This window comes from Arachis ipaensis, chromosome B5 (assembly GCF_059453495.1).
Source record: "Arachis ipaensis isolate K30076 ecotype BB chromosome B5, ASM5945349v1, whole genome shotgun sequence".
Lineage (NCBI taxonomy): Eukaryota > Viridiplantae > Streptophyta > Magnoliopsida > Fabales > Fabaceae > Arachis > Arachis ipaensis.
This window is the reverse complement of record NC_142440.1, coordinates 52,090,861-52,109,800: the sequence shown is the minus strand read 5'-3', so window position 1 is coordinate 52,109,800 and position 18,940 is coordinate 52,090,861. Positions and strand designations below refer to the sequence as shown.

Genomic DNA, 18,940 nt, shown 5'->3' with positions numbered 1-18,940 from the left:
CTTACATTAATCCAAACCCAGGCAATTGTGGAAGTAGCATCCAAAAGCCAACAATCCATGCCAACAACTTTGAACTTAAACCACAGCTCATCACCCTAGTTCAGAACAACTGTTCATTTGGAGGAGGTGTTCAAGAAGATCCCAACCAACATTTGACCACCTTCCTAAGAATATGTGACACAGTGAAATCTAATGGTGTTCATCTTGACGCCTATAGACTGCTCTTATTTCCCTTCTCACTCAGAGACAAGGCTGCCAAGTGGCTGGAATCCTTCCCAAGGGAGAGCTTGACAACACGAGAGGATGTGGTGAACAAATTCTTAGCAAGATTCTACCCTCCTCAACGAATCAATAGGCTGAGAGCTGAGGTTCAAACCTTCAGGCAACAGGATGGTGAGACTCTGTATGAAGCATGGGAGAGGTTCAAAGACTTAACAAGGAGATGTCCACCTGACATGTTCAACGAATGGGTCCAGCTGCACATTTTCTATGAAGGGCTCTCTTATGAGTCAAAGAAGGCAGTAGACCATTCATCTGGAGGGTCTTTGAACAAGAAGAAGACCATTGAGGAAGCCATAGATGTTATTGAAACAGTAGCAGAAAACGACTACTTCTATGCTTCCGAAAGAGGGAACACAAGAGGAGTGATGGAGCTAAACAATGTAGATGCTCTGTTGGCCCAAAACAAGCTCATTACCCAGCAGCTGGCTGACCTCACCAAGAAGATGGAGATGAACCAAGTAGCAGCAATCTCCACTTCATCAACAACACTAGAAGGAGTAAACCAAGAAGCAGAAGGGAGTCAGGAGCAAGCCAACTACATTGGGAATTCACCGAGGAAAAACTATGATCCATACTCCAAGACTTACAACCCTGGATGGAGAAATCACCCGAACTTTGGGTGGGGAAGTGAGCAAGATCAAAACCAAGACCAGAGACGTTACAACTCCAACAACAATGCAGCTCACCAACAATTCACCCAGAGGACATCTCAACACCCCCACAACAACACTTCTCCACATTCTTATCAAAACCAAAACAACACATCTGCTCTGAACCACTCATCAATTGATGACAGGCTCTCTAAGATTGAAGCCTTACTTGAAGGAATATGCCAAGAGATTCAAGAAAATAAGGTGTTCAAAGAGGAGGTGCGAGCCAATATTAAGAACCAGGGAGAAACCATTAGGAAGCTGGAGTTCCAGGTGGGATATTTAGCTGAAAAGATTCCCAAACCTACTGATAGCTTCCCAAGTGACACTGAGAAAAACTCCAAGGGAAAAGCAAAGAAAGTAAGATGGGAAGATTGCAAAATGGTCACTACAAGTGATCAAGAAATTGAAGACAAGCAAGGCAAAATGTGCAAACAACCTGAAAACAACTCAACAAAGGAGGAGGATAGAGATCACAAAGAACCATAAATCTCACAACAAGAGCTGCTGAAGCTCTATGCACCATTCCCTCAACTGCTCAATGGTGCTGTGGGAAAAAGAATATACTCAAGGTTCCTAGACTTGTTTGCATCTCTGCATGTGAACATACCATTCATCAAGGCAATTCAACAAATGCCTGCATTCATCAAGTATATGAAGGAACTTCTTCCCAGGAAAAGCTCACTCAAGGGAGGGCAGACTATAGTGATGAACAAGGAATGTAGTGCCCTTATTCAACCTAAGTTGCCTACAAAAAGAAGAGACCCAGGAAGTTTTCATATCCCTTGTGCCATAGGTGAAAATATGTTCGACAGAGCACTATGCGATTTAGGGGCCAGCATCAACTTACTGCCCTTATCCCTGGTGAAGAGGCTGCAGATCAATGAGATAATGCCCACAGATGTCATTATCAGACTGGCTGACAAAACTCAAAAGCAAGCAATAGGAATGGTGGAAAATGTGTTGCTAAAGGTTGGGAAGTACTTTCTCCCAACAGACTTTGTCATTCTGGACATGGAAGAAAGTCACACTCACCCAATCATATTGGGAAGACCATTTCTAGCTACGGCCAGAGCACTTATCGATGTAGAGAAAGGGGAGCTAATATTGAGAATCCATGATGAACGACTCAGCTTCAATGTTTTCAAACTCTCACAAGAAATAGATCAAGAGGACAAGGAACTAAGCACACATGATAATGAGACACTGAAGGAGGAAACAAGCACTGAAGCACATCCAGTTCATTCTGAGACCCCCTTAACTGACAAACAAGGAAAACAGCAATTGCCACAGCTCAAGGAAAAGTTGGAGGATCCCAAACCTCTAGAGGCAGGTGAAGACAGCATCACAACTCCTTGGAGAAAAGAGGTCACCAAGGGGAAGGCAACCTCAAAAGAAACAAAGAAGAAGGTACCAAGGAGATGGAGGAACAAGAAGATTCCTACAGAAGACTTCTCTCCAGGAGATAGAGTTGTCTCAGCTTACTTCCCAGATATTCCCCCTAATCTCCCTACTGTGCCATCTCAATTACCTAAGGTCTTCACTATCAACAGAGTTCTTTCCCTGGAACATATGGAGATCATTGATCCAACCAATGGATACAAGTCCACAGCAAGAGGGGAGGACTTTAAGCACTACCAACCACCGTGATAAAAGAAAAACGTCAAGCTAATGACGCTAAAGAAGCGCTTCATGGGAGGCAACCCATGCTTTATATGCTTTCAGATGACAATGAATAAGTCAATCTTTATGATTTCAACCCAAACTTGACGAACACTTGGTGAATTCTTTATCATGCAGTATATAGTGAAGAACAAGTTTGGTGTTCAAAGCAAACCAAGATGCATGCTGGTCTTGGGAGCTTGAACAAAACTTTTCATCACATTGCTTCAAACTAAGTTTGGTGTCACATCATGGTGCCACCAAAATGCATATAAGGAACCACCAATAGTTAGTTAGTTAGTTGGAATTCATAAACAAGCAACCAAATCCTTTCTTTCATTTATTTTAGCCGTAGAGTTTTAAATTTTTTTTATATTAATTTCCTTATTTCAAATCTTTATAGGAAAGGAAAAGAAGCATAAAAAGGGATTGATTGGACAATTAAATGGGGGAGATTTCGCCACTTAATGAAGAGCACTACACACATGTCTCAAGAAGGAACGCATGGGGAAACGCTGCCATACAACATTGGAGAAAGAAGACCCTTGAAGAACGAACCAATCACTCTCATTAAAGTGATGATCCTTGTCTTTCCTTCATACACAACCCCATCCGTTCATCTAGTAAACATTCATGCAATTCACACCCTTCATCCACTCATGATTTTCTTATATAAGTGAACCTTAGTGCATGCTCACTCCTCACATTCAAATCCCCACTCTCCACACCTCTATTGGCACACTAAACCCTTCATCACAAATTGCTTTAACCAACCCACTCTTCATCTATCCGAAACCTCAAATCTCCTCAAACAACAATTCAAGCCATGGCATCATCAAGCTCAAAGAGGCAAAAGAGGAAGGGACCTATGGAGAGTGCTCCCTTTGATGACAAGAGATTCAAGATTGCCTTTCATGAGCATGAATTTGAGCGGATAAGTGCCAGAAAGATATTGCCAGAGTTAATCTTCCAAATCAATGCCAATGAATCACCACAGATTTGGAGAAAAATCGAACAGAGGGGGTGGCAATTGCTCACCAGTCCAGAGGAGAAGATCAATGGAAACCTCATCAAAGAATTCTATGCAAATGCAGTTAGAGAGGATAAGAGCAAAGCTCCAACCTTCAAAAGCTATGTGAGAGGAAAGGAGGTGGATTTCAGCCCAAGTGCCATAACAAGAGCTCTTCATTTGAAGTCACCTCATTTTGATGAGGAGAGTTATCAGGCAAGGATAAGTAGAAGCCCCGATAAGGATGAGCTCTCAGAGATAGCATAAGATATCTGTGTCATAGCCGCTGACTGGGAGAGGTACTCAGATGGGAGACCAAAATTCATAAAAAAGGGAGACCTTCACCCTGAAGCCAAAGGGTGGTTTGAGCTTGTAAGGAGGTCCATCCTACCAGCTGCTAATAATTCAGAGGTCAACATCAATCGAGCCACTATGGTACAATGCTTAGTACAAGGTGGGGAAATCAAAGTGCATGAGCTCATTGCCGAAGGGATTCAAGAGTCAGCTGAGAAAGCTGACTCAGGTGCCAGACTTTGGTACCCCAGCACCATTTTCCGCTTGTGCAACAAGGCAAGGTAATATTTGAGGACAGCAGCCCAGACTGGGTGAACCCAGGGAGGCCAGTCACACTCGAGCGAATGGTCTATACCACACCGGCTCAGCAACTAAGAAGGCCACATATAGGAAGGCAAAGGGCCCAGGAAGGAGCTCATCAAGAAGAATACCATCAGGAAGAATATCAACAAGAAGAGCATCATGACCCAGCCAACTTGAATATGACTCACCTTCTAAGAGCCATTGAAGATTTAGGACAGAGACATATGGAAGGACAAGAGCAAATACTGAACCGGCTGAGTCAATAGGAAGCATGGCAAAAACAACAAATGGAGCAGCAGCAGGAACGCTACTCCCAGCTCACTCAAGCCATCAACCAAGTGAATGAGAGGCAAGAGCTTCAAGAGAAGCACTTGCAAGAGCTCAACCAGCGGCAGATAGCCCAAATGAAAACTTTCAATGAGTTCAGTGTACTCAATGAAGGTAGGCAACTACATAGGGAGGAGTTCTATGTAAACACTCAAGCCGAGTTGAACTACATGACCAGTAATATGCATCATCTACACTATGCCATCCCCACATATGATGAAGTCCAAAAAGAATTTGTAGAACAAGAAGAGAGGAAAGTGAAACAGCAAAAGGAGACACTCAAGAAGAAGATGGAAGATAGTGGTTTCTGGAGGAAGCTGCTTGGAAAAGGCAAGGGAAGTGGAAGTACAAGTACTCAAGAGAGACACAATGAGGACAAACAAGGATGGGAGCATGGACATCCACATGAATAAAAGGTGGTGGAGTTCTTTTTAGTCCATCATTTTCTATGTTTTAAATAAGGAAGATCTTGTATGAAATAGAACTTGCTTCCATGTTATGTTAAAACCTTTTTCAAATAATGTTATTTTTTTAGTTTTTGGTATTGAATAGGTCCATGATTTCTGGTTTAAATGTCACTGCACCATCACTTAACCTACTTGTATGCTTGTCCCTTTAAATCAAATAAAAAGAGAATGATTATAGTTGTAAAAGACCAGAGTGGAGTTAATATTGTGGAAGTGCATTTATGAATCTTTGGGGTAGTCATAAGTTAGCTAAGTTGGTTCAACCACAAGGCTAGGAGGACAACTATCTATCCTGAATACTTTTTTTTGGATACACTCATGAGACTAAGTTAATAACAAGATCCTAAGAAGAGAAAAGGGAAAGAACAATGGAAGTGAAAAACAAAAGAAAAAGAGTAAGCAATAAGGCTAGGCATCAATGGTTTTAAGCTTGAGGCAAGTGTCTGTGGTGCTCCTGTGTGAGGGATTTACTTGGATGAATAAGCTCTTAGGGGTACCTTATCACTTGGTAACTTGGGTTAACTAACTCGGGATTATCAGCTGAAAGTCCACTATCAAGAGTAACCTTCACTATAGAACACTTAGTAACCCAAAGAGGTGCTGGACACCAAGGTCTCAAGAAAAGAAAATAAATAAACTAAATGCCTGTAGTGTGTATGTATGGGGGATAGGCTTGAGGGAGTAAGTCCTTAGGGGTGTCTCAACACCTAGCACCTTGAACCAACTGGTTCGGGAGTGTTGGCTAAAAGCTTATCTTAAAGAGTTGCCCCCTTACAGAGCACCTAGCCTAAATAACACAAATAACCCTTGAAATAACAATAAAAGGATCAATGAATAAAAGTCTCATGAGATATAAACAAAGTAAGTGTTTAGGGACATGATAAAGGTCTGAAAGCCAGTAATGGAATGAACCTAAGTTGCTATGCATGAAACCACCATAAAATCAGTAATATGACTTCCACAAGAATGACTCATTCCTCTGGATATTCCATTCATAATTTTCTTGTTCCAGTACGTGTGATGCCAGGGCATCTTGGCCAGTTTCACTGACCTTTTCTTTACTGTTTTTAGGTAGTTTCATGCATTTCTTTAGGAAATAAGCTAGTTTTGGGTAGATATTCACTTATGCCTTGATTCAAGCATACATTGTGCATTTTACATAATTTCATGAGGATTTTGCATAAGTTTAGTGACAAATATTATGTTGCATTACTCATGACTTGGACTAGAGCTTTGATGCACTTTGTTGCTTGATTTCAGGACCAAAAAGAAGCAAGAAAAGCGGAGGTAACTTGCAAGATTAATGAGAAAAGTGATTGCCAATAACACTCTCAAAAAAGCCATCAATGCCCACGTTAGAGAGTCACGTTAACCAAGTTAATGTGAACTCTAACGTGGAAAAGAGAAGTTGAGCCAACGTTAGTGACACTCAACATTGTCACTAACGTTGGCAATTACTCATAAGTGGCCACGTTAGAAGCCACGTTAACCTAGTTAACATGGCCTCTAACGTTAAAGGGGGAAAGAGAAGCCAACGTTAGTGACACTCAACATTGTCACTAACGTTGGCCTATGGTGCAAAGTACCACGTTAACTCCCACGTTAACTTGGTTAACGTGGGAACTAACGTAGAGGATGAAGAGTTGTCGACAACGTTAGTGACACTCAACATTGTCACTAACGTTGAAGCAACCACACAACCCCCAAGAGTCACGTTAACTTCCACGTTAACTTGGTTAACATGGAAGCTAACGATGAGAAATGAAGGATGGGCCAACGTTAGTGACACTCAACATTGTCACTAACGTTGGGATGGCTAAAAGATGGCCACGTTAGAAGCCACGTTAACCTAGTTAACGTGGACTCCAACGTGAGACCTAGGGGCACATTGGAACGTTAGTGACAATGTTGAACGTCACTAACATTCTCAAAGGATGGCAAAGGCCACGTTAGAAGCCACGTTAACCTAGTTAACGTGAGCTTTAACGTGAAGCAAGAAGGGGCACACTGGAACGTTAGTGACAATGTTGAGTGTCACTAACATTCTCGAAGGTTGACAAGGCAACGTTAAAAGCCACGTTAACCTAGTTAACGTGGGTTTTAACGTGAGGCAAAGGGGTGCATTGGAACGTTAGTGACAATGTTAAGTGTCACTAATGTTCCCGAACTTGGACTTTCACTAAATGATTAACACTCCTTACGCCCTGAGCTTAAGTCTCTGCCCACTCCGCACTTTCTCTCTGCAAGTAAAGCCAAGCCCAAATAAAGAAAGGAACTGCTTCAAACTTAAGATCCAAAGGCCCAAGACTTGAAGAGTGAACTAGAAGCTGAGAAGAGTAGTATATATAGGAGTAGCTTTGAATTGTAAAGGAGTTCTGGAGGCTGAAGAACCACTCTCTGTATTTTACTTTCTTTGTAATTTCTAGTTTTATGATGTATTCTCCATCTTTGTTTTCATTTTCAAGAGCTATGAACAACTAAACCCCTTTCATTGGGTTAGGGAGCTCTATTGTAATTTGATGGATCAATACTAATTTTCATTATTCTTCTTCTATCTTTCCTCTTGATTTTACTTGAAAGCTTTCGGTCTTCATCCAATTGAGTAGTTATCTTGGAAAAGAAGCTATTCAAACTTGGATCTCTTTTGAACCTTGAAAGAGGAATGAAGAGATCAAGCTAGAAATGCTTTCTCATGCTGGACCAAATTGGGTTTGGATGGGTATGTGACTATAACCCTCTCAATACTTGGTTTGGGAAATGCATGTGGTATAATCAGTGACCATACTTCATCTCTTCTCATGAGCAATTGACTAAGGAATTGGCTATTGATCAAGATTTGAGAGATTGAATTGCAAGAAATTGTAATTCAATCACTTAAGATTGCCAAGGAGATCAATGAGTGCATTGATTGAGGAAGAGATGAAAATGAACTTGATCCGGAGAATTGCAACATCTCCTAAGCCCAATGAACTCCCCATCTCTGATCTTACCCATTCTCTTTAATTTCTGCTATTTACTTTTATGAGCAAATCCCCCATTCCCATTTACAATTCTGCAATTTATTTTCAGTCATTTACTTCCAGTCCTTTAATTCTAGCAATTACTTTTCTGTTATTTACATTCCCGCCATTTTATTTTCTGCAACTCTCAACCCAATTTCTGGATTCGCTCAACTAGAACATTCTTCTAATCAAAGTTGCTTGATCAATCAATCCCTGTGGGATTCGACCTCACTCTATTGTGAGTTTTTACTTGACGACAAATTCGATACACTTGCCGAAGGGAGATTTGTTGTGAGACAAGTTTTTCGCGCATCACTAACCTCTTTTTCAGTTTCACCCACTTTTAACTTTCTAACTTCCCCCTCTGCTTTCTGACTAACTCTTTCAACTTTTTGACTCATGGCATGATTATTGTTGCTCCTAATTAACAAGTATTTTACTTATAACATATTTTGGATTGTAATTTCTCATCTCAGCTTTTTAACTCCAAAACACTCCAAAATGCACAATTATTCAACTCATTTCATTATTTTACTGCTCCTTTGCCACTATGTGCTTATCTTGTTATTTGCCTACTTGTTTTCCTGCTTTTATTATATCCTAGATTTCTGTTTTTCAGGATGTCTGACCCTCAAAGAAAGGGAAAAGGAAAGGCAACAACTGGCAAACGGAAAAGAGGTGAATCCTCTATGTCTATCCTGGACATCATGCATGATGACTCCTGGCGGGAAAAGCACTTTATCCCGCAGGAGAAGGCTGACTAGCTCCTCCCTGCCAATGATCTCATTAAGTTTGCAAACTGATACTGTGAGCTGAAGTATCCCGTGTTTGCCACCTCCAGAAATCTGTACCTGGAGAGGACTCTGAAAATTCCAGAAGAACTACAGCAGTACACCTCCGATCAGATCAAACAAAGAGGCTGGTTCTTCTTGGAGAGAAATTTGACTGAGGTCAATGGTTCTTGGGTAAGAGAGTTTTACTGCAACTATTTCAAGACTTCCCTGGATGCAGTGCACCTCAGAGGGAAACAGATATTGGTAACTGAGGAAGCCATTGAGGATATTCTGCGCCTTCAGCCTAAGTCCGATCAGCCGGACGGTTACCAAAAGGCTGAAGAGGACATGCGCTTTATGCGATTTGACTGGGATGTTGTAAAGGAAATGATAGCCTTTGACCCTACTGTCCCATGGGTCATGGGTAAGAACACCACCATGCCTAAAGGAATCAAGCGGATAAACTTGAATAATGAGGCTCGGCTCTGGCGCCAGATCCTGAGTAACTTTATTATGCCGAGCACTCATGAGACAGAGCTGCCTGCCACTATGATCACCCTTCTATGGTGTGTGCTGGAGGGTAAGGACCTGTATCTGCCTCGTTTCATCCAGCACTATATGGCCAGGGTCCATGTTATAGGTAACCTCCCTTTCCCTTACCTGGTCACCCAGCTAGGCCGTCGAGCTGACGTGCCTTGGGATGATGCTGATGAGAAGCCACCTGCTGTGGACTACAAGAAGATCATTCCTCACGGCAAGAACTTTCTGGCTTTAGGCTACAGAGCTCCATTCCTTACTGCTTCTGATGAGACAGCCACACCTTCAGCTGCCCCTTCTTCTTCCACTACTGCACCAGCCCCACCCACTGCACCCCTAGCTGCTCCTGAGCCTATCTACCATTTGGTGCATCGACTCTTCGCCCGCTTGGATCTTATGGACCATCGCAACAAGCGACGCTATGAGCACGTCAAATTGATGATCCGATCCGGCGGCGACAACCCCTCCGAGCCTGACACCCCTTCTGATACATCTGAGGTGGAGGAGGACGATCACGAGGAGGAGACACCTACCCAGGCTGCAGATCCAGAGATTCCCATCCGGTCAGAGCCTCCTCTACTCCAGACAGATCCTCCTACGCTCAAACAGTCTGCAGATCCTCAGGCCACCACAGAGACTCTAACAGTCCATCGTTCCAGTGATGACACTCCTTCACACCCAGCTTGAGTGAGCATCGAGGACGATGCTTTATTTTAAGTGTGGGGAGGTCGCCATCTCTGGTGTATTTTTTTGGTGAACCACTACAGACTCTTTTATTTTATTTTGGTTATTTTTCTGTATTTTTATCTTTATTTTTATTTTTATCTTTCAGTACTTATACATTGTTCTTTTCATGCGTTTTTACTCTATTTTCTGCATTTTACACTTTAGTTCATATTTTAGCCATTTAGTTTAGTTTGCAATTCTAAACTTATTAGTTATAGAATATGTGGATTAATTAGTATAGTTTACTCTTTTAGCATATGATAGTTTGGTTTAAATTGAAAATAAAAAGGAAGTAAACTAGAGACTTTAACATAATCAAAAACAATCCACACACCTTGTATATAGAACATAACATGTTAGTTTGTTAACAATATTTCATCAAGGAGGAACACTAAAACATTAAAGCCACCCAAAAAATTTTACATTGAGAATAATGGGAACTCTTAATTTCTACTTGCATGACATATATAACTGATATATGATTTTTGAGCTAGAGAACACACAGCTTGTGAGTTTTGAGCTTAATTGTATGGTTACATTGAAACCATAATTTTTATTCCTGTGTGTTTCGCCCTTCTTTTTATTCTAATGTTCTTTGCTTTGTTTTAATCTATATGTCCAATATAGAATATAGATACATACTAAGAGATGATTGAGGCCATTGCTTGAAAAATTTGCTCACTTATCCCAAATTAGCCTACCTTTTACATCACCCTTGTTAGCCCCCTTGAGCTTTTAAACCCCTCTTGTTCTATAAACCACAATACTAGCCTTAAGTAGAAAAACAAGATAAAAATCCCAAGTTGAATCCTTGGTTAGCTTAAGATAGAAATTGTGTATTGTTTAAGTGTGGGGAACTTTATGGGAACATGGATGATAGAAACAAAGGTAGAAAGTTAAAAAGAATAAAGATGTTTCAAAATAAAAAATTTGGGAAGCATGCTCATGTGAAATCAAAACAATTGAATTACCATGTGCATTAAAAAAAATAATAATATATATATATATATTATTTTCAGTATTTAATTAAGGGGATACAAAAATTCCCCAATTGTAAAATGAAAAGAATCAATGCACATGGAATAAAATTAAAGTTAATGCATGAGCTTGAATTACAAAATATGTATATTAGGTGAGATCTTAGACTAATCAAGGATTCACTTATTAGCTCACTTAGCCTTATATATATACCCTTACTTTTACCTTGGCCCCATTACAACCTTGAAAAAGACCTCATGATTTTTGTATGTCTGTATTCTATAATTGTTGATTGATTAGATAAAGAACAAAGTTATAGAAAGTAAGGATAAAAAGAAGAATAGAGTGATTAACCCAATAAACACTGAGTGACTCGAGAGTAAACACAAAATCCAGTGAGGGTTCAATAGCTCATCTCCATATGTCTCTGCTTGTATTGTTAATTGTCTTGCATGTTTGAAAAATATTTTTACCCATCTCAATTGTAGAAGTGCTTTAACATTATCTAGGGTTTGGCTATGCATATATGATTCCTTGAGAATGTGAATTAATTTAACTACATGTAAGTTTTATATACAAGTGAATAACAATTAGAATTGCATGATTCACTTAGGTAGTTGCATTTAAGATGGATTGCATTGCATGAGATTCCACCACTTTAACCTTACCTTATTCTTTATCTTGGATTTAGCATGAGGACATGCTATTGTTTAAGTGTGGGGAGGTTGATAAACCCATATTTTATAATATATATTGTGCTCAATTCAAGAGATTTATTCAATCCTTCACCCACTTATTCATGTAAATTGCATGGTTTTACTTTCCCTTCCTTATAATGTGATATATGTGAAATACATGCTTCCTATGCTTTGAAATTATTTATTTTTAATCACCCTTTATTACCATTCAATGCCGTGATTTGTGTGTTGAGAAGTTTCAGATCTTCTAAGGCAGGAATGACTTAAAGGATGGAAAGGAAACATACAAAAAAATGGAAGGAAAGCACAAAATGGAGTTTTTGAAGAAACTGGCAGCGACGCGAACGCATGGACGACGCGGCCGCATGCCCAGTGCGAAAAGACAGCGACACGAACGCGTGACTGACGCGGACGCGCGCCATGAGCAGAATACAGATGACACGGATGCATGACTGAAGTGAACGCGTGACAAGGAAAACTCCAAATGACGCGACCGCGTGACCCACGCCGACGCGTGACAGACGCCACGCACCAGAAATTACAGAAAATGCTCCCAGCGATTTCTGAATCCCTTTTTGGCCCAGATCCAAGTCCAGAAGGCACAGATTAGAGGTTATAAAGTGAGGGAATGCATCCATTCATGGAGAACTCAAAAAATTATTCACTTTTCATAGTTTAGATGTAGTTTTTAGAGAGAGAGGTTCTTTCCTCTCTCTTAGGTTTTAGGATTAGGATTTCTTGTTATTTTAATTTAGTATTCCGACTCTTTATCAAGTTCAATATTCCTTTTGCTTTATATTTCTCTTTTGCTTTCAGATCTTTTAAAGCTTTCTTTTAATTACTTTTGTTGCCAATTTGGCTTATGAACCATTCATGTTTAGATTTGGTTTTCTACTTAACATAATTTGAGGTATTTTAGAATTATGATTGCTTTCATTTATTTCTATTAATAATTTATATTTTCTTCCTTTTGGCTTTAGTTGATTAATTGGTAACTCTTGAGTTGTCAAACTCATCGTGACTGATAATTGTTATTTTTGCCAATTGAATTAAACTCCAATAACTCTAGTCCTTTCTTAGGAATTGACTAGGACCTGAGGATCAAACTAATTGGTCCACTTGACCTTCTTTTACTTTAGTTAAGGCTAACTAAGTGGGATTAAGACTCAATTCTAATCACCATTGATAAGGATAACTAGGATAGGACTTCCAAATTCTCATACCTTGCCAAGAGTTTATTTTATAATTATTTATTTATTTTACTTGTCATTTAAATTATTCGTTTCTTACTTTCAAAACCCCCAATTTGCAAAACTCATAACCAGTAATAAGAACACCCCCCTGCAGTTCCTTGAGAAGATGACCCGAGGTTTCAATACTTCGGTTATCAATTTTAAAGGGGTTTGTTACTTGTGACAACTATAACGTTTGTAAGAAAGGACTTTTGTTGGTTTAGAAGCTATACTTGCAACGAGGATTTATTATGAATTCTAGACCACGTAAAAGTTCTCTCTTCAATGATTGTGACGAGCTTCAAACCTGCAAATGTGGGGCACAAGTGATAGTGTGGAAAAGGACAATGGTCCTATTCCGACGCTAGCGGGAACCGACAGATGATTAGCCTTGCGGTGTCAACGCATATGGATTTGTTTTCATCTGAGAGGATCATACAGCTTGCCATGGAAGAAGGTAATGATGACAAGTCATCTTAGCCTATTTTCACTAGCCTTTTTCTTTTGTTTTCAATTGATTTATGCACTTTCTTGAGCCATAAGCAAGCCAATTGGGTAGATTTCCATGTTTCCTTTGATTCAATCAACCATGTATGAATTAATGCAATTTCATGAGATTTTATGCTATAATTGTCATATATTATGAAAGAATAACAAACTCATGATTTTAAGCAAAGCTTTGATGTGTTTGGTTGATTGATGATAGGTGAAAAGAGTTTTGAAAAAGGTTGAAGAAAGAAGGAATGGCTAGGAGCAAGAAAGAACAAAAAGTTTGAGCCAAAGTTTGCCTCAAACTTTAGCTCAAACTTTTAAAAGAGTTGAAAACATACCAGAGAAAAAAAGCTTGAGCAAAAGTTTGCCTCAAACTTTAGCTCAAACTTTTGGAAGAATTGAAAACACTCCAGAGGAAAAAAGCTTGAGCAAAAGTTTGCCTCAAACTTTAGCTCAAACTTTTGGGAGAAAAGCTTGAGCCAACGTTTGCCTCAAACTATTTGGCAAACGTTGGCACCACAAAATCAATACCCTGGAGGAAAAAGCTTGCACCAACGTTTGAGGTCAAACTTTTGCTCAAACGTTGGCGCCACACTTGCACACCCTGGAGGAGAAAAGCTTGCGCCAACGTTTGCCTCAAGCTTTTTGGCAAACGTTGGCGCCACACACATTTACAAGGGGGCCAACGTTTGAGCAAAAGTTTGACCTCAAACTTTGGCTCAAACGTTGGTAGCAGCAAAGTGAAGCCATCTGGTATAAAAAGTTTGAGTAAAAGTTTGCCTCAAACTTTTACTCAAGCTTTTATGTTTTTCAACCCAGTTCACAATGGATCTTTCTCCAACTCCAAGAGCAATCAACCAAGGCCTTTATCAACCCAATTCCATCAAGAACAAAGGCCCAATTCAAGGCTTGAAGACCATTTGAAGAAAGTGTATAAATAGCTTAGGATTTAAGTTTTCAGGGAGTTTTTTTCCTTTTAGAACTTTCCGTTTTAGTTTTGCTGAGAGCTTTTGGTTTTGGAATTAATTTGAGTTTCTGAGTTCGGGGAAGGAGAATTGAATTCTCTTCCTCTTAGTTTTCTTGTTTTCAATTTCAATTACACTTGTCTTGAGTCTTGGGTGTTGAGAATTGGGAAAATTCTGTCTCAATCTCACCTTGAGATCTCGTTCTGTTTCTTTTACTGCTTCATTGGAGAATTGAGATTTACATTCAAGCTTTCTTCTGTTTTGATCTTTAATTTCTTGCAATTGAATTCTACATTTGGATCTAGGAAGGCATTGAGATCTATACTCGGTTATCTAGTCTCTTGGGTCCTAAGATCTGGAGTTTGCATTTTAACTTCTCTGTTTAAAGCTTTTCAAGTTCTTTTACATTTCCGTTAGAGATCCGGTTCAATTCGAGTCGCCTTCTACTTGTCTGATTAATGCAATTTACTTTTCCTTGTTTAATTTCTGCAAATCCACTTCCCAATTCCCTTTATAATTCAAGCCATTTACATTTCTTGCACTTTAAGATTCTGCAATTTACATTTCTTGCAATCTAAGTTTCTGCAATTTACATTACTTGTTCTTTAAGATTCAGCTTATTTACTTTCTTTGCTCTTTAATTTCCTGCAATCTACCCTTCTCCCTTTACATTTCAAGCAATTTAGTTTCTGCAATCACAAATCACCCAACCAATACTTGATTCGCTTGACTAAATCAACCACTAAACTAAAATTGCTCAATCCTTCAATCCCTGTGGGATCGACCTCACTCCCATGAGTTTATATTACTTGATGCGACCCGGTGCACTTGCCGGTTAGATTTGTGTGTTTGGAATTCGTTTTCCGAAAATACACATCAGGTAACGCATGGTTGGAAGAAGGCAGTAGGAAAGCAGAAGTTCAGTAGCAACAAAGCATCTCCAGACGCTTATCTGAAATTCCCACCAATGAATTACATAAGTATCTCTATCTTATTTTATATTTTATATATATTTTAATCATTAAAACCTTATAACTAATTGAATCCGCCTGACTGAGATTACAAGGATGACCATAGCTTGCTTCAAGCCGACAATCTCCGTGGTATCGACCCTTACACATGTAAGGTTTATTACTTGGACGACCCAGTGCATTTGCTGGTTAGTTACGCGAATTTGTGTTAGAAGTCCTGATATCACGTTTTCCCACACCAAGTTTTTGTCGCTGTAGCCAGGGAACGAATAATCACGATTTTGCGTACCATCCAACTTGGCCACCAACGTTGCTTCTTCTTCATCTTTTCCAGGCTCCTTCTTCAGCATTCCTCCATGCTTTCTTTCACCTATCATCAACCAATACATGCATCAAAGCCTTGCCAAAGTCATGAGAATTTTCATCATTCTTAGCATACAAGTAATTATAGCATAATTCTCATGAAATTTCATCAAATTAATCATGGTTGAATGATTCTAAGCATACATAAATTTCTAACCCCAATTGCTTATTTGTAGCTCAAGAAAGTGCATAAAACCTATTAAAAACAAAGAAAAAGGCTAGTGAAACTAGCCTAAGATGCCTTGGCATCACAACACCAAACTTAAATCTTGCTTGTCCCTAAGCAAGTACTGAATTATTAAGAAGAAAGAATGAAACAGAAGGTGATGTTCATATCAGCAAGTAATTATTATTAGTTCATGGGGTTTTATGCAGACAATGCAGCAGCTAACTTTTTATTGATCTTTAGGCATAGACTGTCCCCTTTATGCATCAATTAACACACTACTATGACCTCTTATTATTCACTCATCCTTGGTGATTACCTTTCTTTATTTTCTTTTTCTGTAAACTTTAGCTCAGTGTCATGTGTTGTAGCCATTTCTTAGCTTATTTGTATTCAACACATATTCACTACAGACACTTGGCTCACAATTCTTCTTAAGACATTGGTGCCCAGCACCTCTTTGGGTTACTAAATGTCTTGTAACTAAGGTGCTCTTGATAATGGATTTTTGGTTGATAATCTCGGGTTAGTTAACCCAAGTTACCAAGTGTTAAAGCACTCCATAGAACCTAATCATCCAAGCAGATCCTAGTACAAAGACACTACAGGCATATGTCCTAAGGTCCAAGCTATTGGTGTCTAGCCTTATTCTTTTGCTTTCTTCTATTTTTGTTGCCACTTTTGGCTTTTCTTTTTCTTTCTTTCTATTTTTTTTCTTTCATCCAAGGACTTTTATTTGCTAAGATTCATAGAAAGCATGCTAGTTTACACTAAAAGAAGAACAATCTATCCTTTTATTCATTATAAGTGAGCTACTACACAATCAAACATATATACTACCACTGACTGTTATTTCACTTCTTGCTAAAAAGGAACTATGCCACTTCTTGTTCAACCATTTCTTTTATTTAACTTGAAAAGACTCAAGGGAAAAAACAAGCATTTAAACAAGTGAAAGTGAAAGCACAGACACCTAGGCTAGCACACTTATTGCAAAAATTAAACACTACAGAGTGCAAAACAACTAAAACTACAAATTGACTATTAACATGGGCACATTCATACTTCCAATTTAGAGCATTTCAAAGCGGATGGAAATAAGTAACAATACAACCTCTTGGTGGTGCCTTCTAGTTCCTTCCTCTCTGCTATCACCATCTGTGGCTTTTGTGTCCTTTTTTTGCTCTCATCTAGTGGCGTATATTTCTTCCAAGAGATTGATTGAATTCCTAAAAGTTATCGGAAGTTGCTTGTTCCCCAAGCACTTGAGAGATTGTTAGCATGCATGCATATTTGTAGGCTTTTGAACTTAGATTGGTGTGTGAACACCAAACTTAGTTTCTTGCCTTTTGCAGCAAATTGAGTCTTATGCAGAAAACATCAAGTACTTTTATTCAAGAAAGTAAACTATGAACCATAAAACAACTATGAACTAGATAATAGACTAGAAACTAGAAAACAAACAACTTTTGAGTAATTTCTCTGATTGTTTGGAGCTGATAACTAGTCATGTTGAGGGTGCTATGTGTTCTTAATGAAATCTATGATGGAACACCAAACTTAGAATTACATATTCACCCTTAAATTTCTTTGGTGTGCAATACCAAACTTAGCTCCTTACAATACAGAGAATCTACTTAACTCTTTTATTGAATTTAACTAGGAAAAGAGAACTATCTTTGGTTGGGTTGCCTCTCAACAAGCGCTCTTTTATCGTCATTAGCTTGACGGTTGGTTTAATGTTAGGGTGGATTGTAGAGCCTGAGATCCTCTCCTCTCACTGTGAAACTGTCCCCATTTGGTTCCTTGACAATTTCCAAATGCTCTAGGGAAAGGACCTTTCTGATTGTGAACACTTGAGGTAACTGAGATGGAATGGTTGGAAGATGGGGTGGGATTTGTGGATGGTGGATTGATATCACCTTGTCTCCAGGGGAGAAACCTTCTGTAGGAACCTTCTTGTTTCTCCATCCCCTTGGAAATTTCTTCACAATTCTTTTTTTCTTTTCCGTTAGTGCTCCATTGACTCTTGTGTTAAGGAGATCTTTATTAGCTGCTCTTCCTGATTCTTGTGGCTTCGGCTCTTCCTTGAACTCCATTGGTTGCTTCATCTCTTGAGCTTTTTGTTTATCCATCAAGGAAAGCTCTAGATGCTTGCCTGGTGGTTCATTGCTATTTTCCTTCAGAGAGCTCTTACTGTATTCTTCCTTTAATTTCTTGCTCTCTTGCTCAGATTCATGCATGGGCTTGAAGGCCTGGAAAGTGAGCTGCTCATCATGTATTCTCAGTATCAACTATCCTTGTTCCACATCTATCAGTGCTCTAGCAGTGGCTAGAAATGGTCTCCCCAAAATAATGGGATGGAGATAACTTTCCTCCATGTCCAAAACAACAAAATCAGTAGGGAGGAAGTAGTTTTCCACTTTTACCAACACATTTTCGACTATTCCTTCTACCTTCTTCTGAGTTTTATCAGCCAATTGTATGATTACATTCGTGGATCTCAGCTCATTAATTTGTAACTTCTTCATAAGAGATAAAGGCATCACATTTATGCTAGCTCCTAGATCACAAAATCCTCTGTCAATTTTTGTTTCTGCTATGTCACAGGGAATATGAAAGCTCCCTGGATCTTTTTTCTTCAGGAGTACATCCTTCTTGATGAGGGCACTACATTCTTTGTTTTGTCCCCCTTTTAAGGTTCCTTTCTTGGTCAGCAGTTCTTTCATGTACTTGATGTATGTGGGCATCTATTGGAGAGTTTTGATGAAGGGGATGTTGACACTGAGGGATGCAAACATGTCTAGGAATCTTGAATATGACCTTTCTTTCTCACCCCTTTTGAGTCTCTAAAGAAATAGTGCTATTGGCACATAAGGTTTCGGAATTTACTCCCTCGTTGCTTCTTTTCTTTGCACAGATCCAGTTCTTTGTTCTTTTATCTCTAAGTTGCTTTGGGAACTTCCTTGGCTGTGCTCTGTTGGTTTGCTGGTCTATTCTTCCAAAATTTCTTCATTTGCAAGAGTAACTGCCTTACACTCTT

General features: G+C 39.3%; 1 non-coding gene across 1 annotated transcript; it reads right to left on the bottom strand.

Annotated features, from left to right (window-relative positions):
• Window positions 1-353: 353 nt before the first annotated feature.
• LOC148564178 (small nucleolar RNA R71) lies at window positions 354-457 on the bottom strand. Its single transcript, XR_015884699.1, has one exon. It is a non-coding gene; the product is annotated as a small nucleolar RNA R71 (small nucleolar RNA).
• Between the last annotated feature and the right edge of the window lie 18,483 nt (window positions 458-18,940).